The 9,027-nt window shown below is 35.4% G+C and overlaps 1 pseudogene; it reads left to right on the top strand.

The window, feature by feature from the left end:
* Positions 222–1,050, top strand: LOC109831179 (annotated as a pseudogene).

The following is a 9,027-nucleotide window of genomic DNA, read 5'->3' as shown; positions in this document are numbered from 1 at the left end:
TCTATCTTGCAAGAATAATTTGTTAGTTAGTTTTAATTGGCATAAAATCAGATTAGATTAGCATAAACCCTATTCACCCCTCTCTAGGGTTCTTTCATAGCGACCTTAGGGTCTAATTCCCCCCCCCCCCCCCTCTAGGGTTCTTTCATAGCGACCTAAGGGTCCGACACAAATATTTAAACTCATGTAGTTTTTTAATATGCATCACGTGCAAGACTATAATGATTATCGACATTCTACGGAAAGCCAAAGCTAATGTTGTTGTTGTGTCAGTTGAAGATGGATTAAAAATTGTAGCATCTAGAAAAGTGAAAATAGTAGCATATAAGCTTTTGGATGAGGCTATTAAATTACAAAATTACCTAATTGTTTTGCCGGTAAGTTAATATAGCCATTGAATATCAAACTCTGCACCATGTGTACATATGTAAATAAGTTTATATTTGCTTCCTCTTACTTTGTTTGCAGGGAGGGCTTCCTGGTGCACAAGCATTCACAAACTTAAGTTTATATTTGCTTCCTCTTACTTTGTTTGCAGGGAGGGCTTCCTGGTGCACAAGCATTCACAAACTCGGCAAAGCTTGTTGATTTGCTTAAAAAGCAGGCTGAATCAAATAAGTTGTATGGGGCTATATGTGCTTCTCCAGCACTAGCGCTTGAGCCACATGGTTTACACAAAGTACGACTTCAAGGCTTACCCTTGTGTGTGATTCATTCAATCATTTGTTAGTCTTACAGATAATATTCTCTATATTATAATTTTTTTTTCTGATTTTCTTTTTTAAGGGGAAGTAGGTAAAAGCATACCATGCTATGTGCAGCAGGCTTTCTGATCAAAGTGAATGTGAGAATAGGGTGATGGTTGATGGAGACCTGATCACAAACAGAGGGCTAGAGACTTCCATGTAGTTTGCGCAGGCCATAGTAGATAAGTTCTTTGGCCATGAAAAATCCATCGATCTTGCAAGAAGCCTGGTTTTTAAGTTGCATAAGGATGTAATCAGTAGTTTCTGTATAAACTAAGTTGCAACGACCCACTATATGCTGCAGTTTTTGTACGAGTATTGTGCGTTCAATCGGTTTGAGTTGTCTGTGATTGTACTTAAACCATCGGTTCAAATACACGATGAAGTAATGTGACAGTAATACTATAAGAAAATGTCACCATGTATGTATACTATCTAAATGACGAGTTTCTGCCATTTCTATCATTAGTTGGGAATTCTTTCTATCTCACGCTTTGCGTCATAGCATGCGTCTGTATTATATAATCTATGTGAAGAATGTATTTAATAACTAATTGTAAAATTTTTGAGTGAAAATTTACTAGACCTTCAATATTTAAACTATTGTAGTTTAGTAATATGCATCACGTGCAACACACGTGTGACATACTAGATAAGAAAAAGGGGAAAATGCTTCCAGCCCCCAAAAGCTAAGAAAACGTGATTCCCACCCCTAAGACTTGGTCAATGGGTGTTTTACCCCCAAAAATAAAGATTCTGTTCTCTGAGCCCCCACAACACAAAACCCAAGAGATTAAAATATGTGAAGACCATAATACCCTTCTCTCTCTCTTTCTTTTTTTATTAAAATATGATGAGGATTATTTTATTATTTTTATTTTCTCTCTCTCTTTATCATAATGTACTAAGATGATAGTTGAAATGATTGATGATGATTATTTTATTATTTTTATTTTTTATTATTTTCATTGTTTGTATTGGGAAATTGTTAAAGTTACGGGTTAATTGTTAAGGTTACGAGTTAATTGTTAATGTTATGGGTCAATTGTTAAGGTTATGAATCCTCTCTCTCTCTCTCTATCTCTCTATCATGATGTTACTTTGATGATATTAAAATGATTGAAGAGGATTATTATTTTATTATTTTTGTTTTTTATTATTTTCGTTGTTTGTATTAGGAAATTGTTAAAGTTACGGGTTAATTGTTAAGGTTACGAGTTAATTGTTAATGTTACGGGTCAATTGTTAAGGTTATGAATCCTCTCTCTCTCTCTCTCTCTCTCTCTCTATCTATCTATCTATCTCTCCTTCTCTCTCTCTATCATGATGTTACTTTGATGATATTGAAATGATTGAAGAGGATTATTATTTTATTATTTTCGTTTTTTATTCTTTTCGTATTTTTAGAATATTTGTTGTTAAGGATAATGGTTGGTTGTAAAGGTTATGCATTGTTTGTTAAGGTTACGGGTTGGTTGTTAAGGTTACGGGTTTGTTGTTAAGGTTATGAATTTGTTGTGTAGATTACGGATTTGTTGTTAAAGTTACGGGTTTAATTGTTAAGGATATGTGTTTAATTATTAAGGTTACGTATTTAATTGTCAAGGTTACGAGTTTAATTATTATGGTTACGGTTTAATTGTTAAGGTTACGGGTTTAATTGTTAAGGTTACGGGTTTAATTGTTAAGGTTACGGGTTTAATTGTTACGATTACGGGTTTAATTGTTAAGGTTACGGTTTTTATTGTTAAGGTTACGGGTTTAATTATTAAGGTTACAATTTAATTGTTAAGGTTACGGTTTAATTGTTAATGTTATGGGTTTAATTGTTAAGGTTATGGGTTTACTTGTTAAGGTTACCGATTTAATTGTTAAGGTTACGGTTTAATTATTAAGGTTATGGGTTTAATTGTTAAGGTTACGAGAGAGAGAGAGAGAAGGGATCCATAACCTTAACAATTGACCCGTAACCTTTACAATTAAACCCGTAACCTTAACAATTAAACACGTAACCTTAACAATTAACCCGTAACCTTAACAATTAAACACGTAACCTTAACAATTAAACCCGTAACCGTAACAATTAAACACGTAACCGTAATAATTAAACCCATAACCTTAACAATTAAACCCATAACCTTAACAATTAAACCGTAACTGTCACGCCCCGCTTCCCAAAATACACGGGAATCGGAACGTGAACAAGCCCGCGACGTATTAGATTAAGAAGAAATATACAATATCATTATTTTTTCTCTTTTCTTTTCTTCTCAATCCAATACGCTAAGCGTCTAGAATAAGTACAATACGAAGTCACAGGTCCCCGATCACACATAGCAAGAATATAAAGACAACCCAGAATAAAAATAGACATATCATCAATGGTGAATCATCCCAGACATGAAAATATGGGTCCAACATACCCTTATACAAAACTGAACAAATGAATGCTGAGGAGATACAAAAATACATCGATCACTGAAAAGAAAGAACTACAAAAATAAGACCATCGAACAACTGGAGGGAATAACTAATCTTCGGCTTCTTCTTCTGCTTCATCTACAAGGCACTCCTGCTGAGAATCTTCTGGCTCCTGTTGAACCTGTTCTTCCTCTAAGTCTGACGTACACCAGAGAAAACAGGTGTACGTCAGGTGCATGGCGCATAGCAAGACCCGACCCCACAAAGAAAAATAACGAACTAACGGAAACCAAAACAGAAATCGATACAATAATAGAAATGATAAAAGGACGTACAACTGAGAATCCAACAAAATCAACATGAAATCCACTACCAAAACATGTTAATCATAAGAATCCGTAAATTAACCGGGTAACGAAATCATGCAGCTAGCGATCAAAATAATCATCCAAGTAACATATTCATACACTAGATGAAATTAATACTTAAAAATCTACAACTCGAGGCGTAGTACGTCGAGCGAAATAATCCAAACAAGGAAACCCTCATGTATATACCATATGCCTCAAATTGTAAATAATTAAATATTAATCCCGATCAATGTATGAAAAGAAAATACAACTAGCATATATCTCACAAGGATCAAAACTCATCCAAGTAACAATTCATGTAACTAGCCATTCTATAACAAGTCACTGGTCCGCTATCTAACCCCAGTGCGTATCAGTTCACTGGCCCAACAGACTAACCCAGTGCGTATCGGTTCACTGGCCTGACAAACTAATCCAGTGCGTATCGGTTCACTGGCCTGACAAACTAATCCAGTGCGTATCGGTTCACTGGAGTGACTCTAGAGGATACATAAACAGTCACATCTAATTACCTGTACTAAGACTTCCCATCACAACCTCTCTGTATTTCTAAGCCAACAACACACAACATCTGTTCTTATTCATCTTACACAATTAACTATAATCATGCATTTCTCGCGAGTCTCAATTAAATGCAATAAATACTACATAACAAAAATCCTGAACAACTACTATTATTAGTGTTGTGAATCATGATTAGAAGCATGAATAACTACTAAGATTTAGTACAAAATTAAACTACTATTAGCATGGATTATACACATGAAATGCCACAGTCCGCAACCATCAAAAAATACAATCATAATTAATTCCAAAAATAATCTTTTTTAAAAAAAATAAAATCTTTTAAAATTATTTCTTAATAATTCAAAATAATCATTATTCCAAAATAACTCTTTTAATTTATTTATTACTATAATTAATTCAAAATAATCCTTAGAAATATTCTTTCTTCCAAAAACTTCTCATAATGAATCATAACCTCATTGTCAAAATATCTTTTCATCACATACGGCTCAAAATACATATCGTACTCATCTCTTCACGAATATAGCAGTAATTAATATCATTCATTAACAACCCACGCAGAATATCGCAGTCTAATCTATGCATATTAATAATAACAGAAATAATTATTAAAAGACAAGCAACAGATCTAAAATCTTAATGAATAAAAACCAACTTGAGGAGAGGTATCTTGCCTAGGGTTTTTGTCGAATGTATCGACGCTAACGGTGCGGGGTTGCTGAACGACGGGATCTCGACACGAACGATGCGGGCAAAGGAGGTGGATGTGGCGGAGTTCGTCGTCGGCTCGAGCGCGCTCGACGTGGTGGTCGGTGGCTGGGTTGTGTGCAGAGGAGGAAGGAGGAGATGGCGTTGGGTTGGGCTTGAGGCTGGTCGACGGCGTTCGGGTGCTGGAGGTGGTGGTGAGAGAGGCCGAGCGGGGATCAGGCGGTGTGGGGCGGGGGTCTCAGGCGGCGTCGGAGTTTCGTCGGCTAGATCTGGAGCTTGGGCTTGACGGCGGTGAAGGCTGGAGGGGGTGATGGGGAGCTCGACGGGGATGGTTCAGGGAGTTAACGAGAGAGAGAGAGGAAGAAGAAGATGATAATGGGGCGGCGGTGTTTTTCTCATGAACAAGAGAGAGAAGAGATGTATAACTATATATATATATAATATTAGGGTTAGGGTTAGGGTTAAAAACAAAAATAATTAAAATAAATATTTACGGGTATTTAAAAATCAAACTAACTACAGAATAATTATTTATAATTAAAAACGTACATGTTATGCTATTACAATAATTGATACGAAATAGTCAAAATATACTCATATTATATAATTAAACGAGAATAATTAATAATAAAAATATTTTTACTTAAATTTAAAATCAAATAATTATGGGATAATTACGTACACAGTAAAACGTACTAGTTATACTAATACGATAGAAAATATGTAGCAATAGAAATAATACAATAAATTATACCAAAACACGTAATTAATAATATTATGTATTATATGAAATAATTTGTAATAATATTAATAATACAATATATTATTTAAAATATTATGTAATAGTACCGATAACACAATAAATTAATTCTAGAAATTTTTACCGAACAAAATAAATTTATAAATATCAAAATCATTTAAATAAATATATAATCAGATTTTTAAATCTTAGAAAATTGTAGAAAATCGAGAAAAATATAAATACTCTTTTAAAAATCATAATTAAATATTTTAAAATACCAGAAAATTATTTTAACTAGTATCAAAATTCACGATCATTACATCCTACCCCCCTTAAAACAAATTCCGTCCTCGGAATTAAAATAAGAACCCCAGGGACAGATATGGAATGATATCCATAAGCAGATGAGACAAGAAACAGGAAACAATGGAAAGTTACGAGACAAGAAATAGTGGAAAGTTCCGGAGTCAAAGAATGATAAGATAGGGACGAAAGGAAATCTATCAAGAAAATATGATAAGGGATCAAGGATAGTCTCACGGATGAAATATGATATGCATCGGAATTGTCTACCATATTCTTACTAGTGAGGACTCGGGACCGTGATCGGAAACGTGACCTGCATGGGCCACCAAAAAAACCTGTCACGCCCCGCTTCCCAAAATACCCGGGAATCGGAACGTGAACAAGCCCGCGACGTATTAGATTGAGAAGAAATATACACTATCTTTTTTTTTCTTTTCTTCTCAATCCAATACGCTAAGCGTCTAGAAATAAGTACAATGCGAAGTCACAGGTCCCCGATCACAGATAGCAAGAATATAAAGACAACCCAGAATAAAAATAGACATATCATAAATGAATATCATCCAAGACATAATATTCGGGTCAAACATGCCCTTATACAAATTTGAACAAATGAATACTAAAGAGATACAAAATACACTGATCAAATAGAAATGAAATGTAGTACAAAAGAAAACTGAGGACCAATAACTAAACTTTGGCTTCTTCTTCTGCTCCATCCGCTAGGCACTCCTGCTGAGAATCATCTGGCTCCTGGTGAACCTATTCTTCTCCTAAGTCTGACGTACACCAGAGAAAACAGGTGTACGTCAGGGTGCATGGCACCATGACCCGACCCCACAAAGAAAATAGAACGAATGGAAATCCAATGCGAAGAACGATACGATAACAAAAACAACAAAAAAACGTATAACTGAAATTCACAAATCAATATGAAAACACTACTAAATCATGATAACATAAAGCATCCAGAATCGATCAGGTAACGAGATCATGTAGCTAGCGATCAGTCTAATCATCCAATTAACAAGAGCATACAATAGATGGAATTAATACCTAAAAATCTACAACATGAGACATCTCTAATCGAGGATTGCTACAAGTGTGGAGTCCATTGTATGCCGTGATTTTGAATTGCCCACCTACTCTTGAACCCGAGCGTGAATTAAGCTTCCACGGACACCTCGCATTGCCGTCGTGGTGTCCACTATTATCTTCGACATCGTCATCTTTGCGATAGAAACAAACCACATTATAGCTTGTAGTATTATTTTTGGTTGGCCTGAACTTCACATTTTTTGCAATGGAATACGTGCGAATAGCATGGATCAATTTCTCCTTACTCTCGTAAAGATCTCCCTTGATGAATGAGAAGTCCTCGGCCTGTGTATCAACACCGCTATTAGTGCCAATAGGAACACTTTCCATCGCGGAGTTATCAATCCATTCATCTCCTTGAAGTTCATCGGGCGGCGGATCCTCTAAGCCGACATACTCATTATTAACATAAGCCCCGTCGATGTGTTGGTTTTCCCCGTCATCACGATCTATCAAGGTCATGCTATTAATTTGTAATCCCTCCTCTTCATCATTCTCGGATTCAACACTTGCATTATCTTCTTGAATTCCCGTGTTAGTATCGAAAGCATTCGAAGTGCCCACCAACGAAGGACCGCTCATGTATTGTGATTGTGTCCAACATTCATCTTGTTGAGGAGATAAAAAGCCTACAGAATCAACTTCAGGATCCTCCAACATGCGGGAATACATTCCTTCGTAGTTCAACGATTTGCCCAAATCTCTCTGATGTTTTTCAATGAACAATTCGACCGAACGCTTCTCGTCGTGTAAGACATGAATGAGACCCATATCGTAGTCACTTGATATTTGAATGCCACTTGTTCTGTTCCCCACAACAGGATAATTGCAAACCACACTGAGGTGATACTCACGTGAGTTAGTTAATGTAAGTTTGTGTAATTCATTAACCAACTCATCGAAAGTACACAATTTTGTTATGAACAACGGTCTCGTCGTGCCTCCTTCATAAACGGGCATATTATTTTCGAGGTAATTAATCTTCCCATCATAAGAACAGAGAATTACAATTCGATCATTCATCAGAGTGAAAAATTCAAGATCAATATTACACGAAAAGCCAAATAAATACACAAAATTATTTGATTTTTCTTCACAAAATTCGTAAATAATCCACAACATTATTGATAATTTCCCCTCTAATTTCACAAAATTATTGATAATTTCCCCACTAATTCCACAAAAATTCTTGATAATTTCCAAACTAATTCTTCACAAATTTCACAAAATTATTGATAATTTCCCCTCTATTTTTCACATTTTATTGATAATTTCCCCTCTAATTTTCACACTTTCTCACAAAATTCGTAAATAATTGTGAAATTTCCACACTAATTCCACAAAATTATTGATAATTTCCACACTAATTCTTCACAAATTTCACAAAATTATTGATAATTTCCCCTCTAATTTTCATATTTATTGATAATTTCCCCTCTAATTTTCACATTTCTTCACAAAATTCGTAAATAATTGTGAATTAAATTCTAAAATCTAGATTTTTATATGAAATCACAATCAAATAGTAAGAGTATACAAAAATTAGGGAGTATAAATTTTTTTAGAAAGATTTTACCTTTTTTTTCCTTGAGACTGAGATCTGACGGCGGACAGAATCTCCGGCGGCGGCGGTCGGAAGCTGGGCGGCGACGGTCGGGATCGAACTGGGCGGCGGTTCACGGGAGCTGGGGCGGCGGCGAATGAGAAAGAGGGAGTTAGGGTTCGTGTGAAATGGGGTCGGGATCTTGGCCAAATCTTCACGGGAGTTGAACTCCCGTGAAGATTTAACAACAAATTAAGCTTCACGGGAGTTCAACTCCCGTGAAGTTTAATTTCTCGATAAACTTCACGGGAGTTGAACTCCCGTGATGTTTCAGAAAAGTTTTTACAAAAACCGACCTGTTTTCAGCGCTGGGCTGAAAACAAGTCGGTTTTTTTAATTATTTTCAAAAGGGGTCGTTTTTTGCAAATAAATAGCTAAAGAGGGTGGTTTTGAAAATTTGTCCTTCCCTAAGAAAAAAAAAAAAGGAAAACATGCCTTCAATAAAAAAAATAAAAAAATGCCATACGTACAGACTTCTACGAAAAGCAAAACAAAGAACCCGAA

Source organism: Asparagus officinalis, chromosome 2, assembly GCF_001876935.1.
Source record: "Asparagus officinalis chromosome 2, Aspof.V1, whole genome shotgun sequence".
In the NCBI taxonomy this organism is placed as follows: domain Eukaryota; kingdom Viridiplantae; phylum Streptophyta; class Magnoliopsida; order Asparagales; family Asparagaceae; genus Asparagus; species Asparagus officinalis.
This window is presented reverse-complemented; position numbering and strand designations above follow the sequence as displayed.